This window comes from Sinocyclocheilus rhinocerous, unplaced genomic scaffold (assembly GCF_001515625.1).
Source record: "Sinocyclocheilus rhinocerous isolate Xijiao unplaced genomic scaffold, SAMN03320098_v1.1 scaffold287, whole genome shotgun sequence".
Lineage (NCBI taxonomy): Eukaryota > Metazoa > Chordata > Actinopteri > Cypriniformes > Cyprinidae > Sinocyclocheilus > Sinocyclocheilus rhinocerous.
Genome location: NW_015633524.1, coordinates 155,460 through 156,030, shown reverse-complemented (window position 1 = coordinate 156,030; position 571 = coordinate 155,460). Strand labels below are relative to the sequence as shown.

At 25.4% G+C, this 571-nt stretch overlaps 1 protein-coding gene across 4 annotated transcripts in view; it reads right to left on the bottom strand.

Moving 5' to 3' along the window:
- The window catches only part of LOC107744073 (spermatid perinuclear RNA-binding protein-like), a 105,988-nt gene that overhangs the window by 18,323 nt on the left and 87,094 nt on the right, over nucleotides 1-571 (bottom strand). The window lies entirely within an intron of this gene.

Genomic DNA, 571 nt, shown 5'->3' with positions numbered 1-571 from the left:
ATATATATATATATATATATATATATATATATATATAGGATCATCTAGGTAATCAAGTGTTTGTAAACTTTTGAACATGGTCATTTTTATAAATTCAGCTATTATATTATCTTGTGGATTATATATAACCATCTTAAATATAAAATATCTTAGTAAGGACAGTACTAAATAAAAAAACAACATGCATTTTGTATGATAACTCTTATTTTGGTAAAATAATTAACATTTTGACCATAATTGTTTATACACGGCCATTGTTGACAAGTAGATTAAAATTACATAACATATCTATTAAAAAATTTATATTCAATCAATTTGAACCTACTTGTCAAAATGATGCCTCAGGTATATTGTATCCATATGTGACCCTGGATCATAAAACCAGTCATAAGAGTCAACTTTTTGAAATTGAGATTTATATGTCACCTGAAAGCTGAATAAATAAGCTTTCCATTGATGTAATGTTTGTTAGGACAATAGATATTGATAGGACAATATTTGGCCAAGATACAACTATTTGAAAATCTGGAATCTGAGGGTGCAAAAAAAAAAAAAAATCTAAACATTGAGA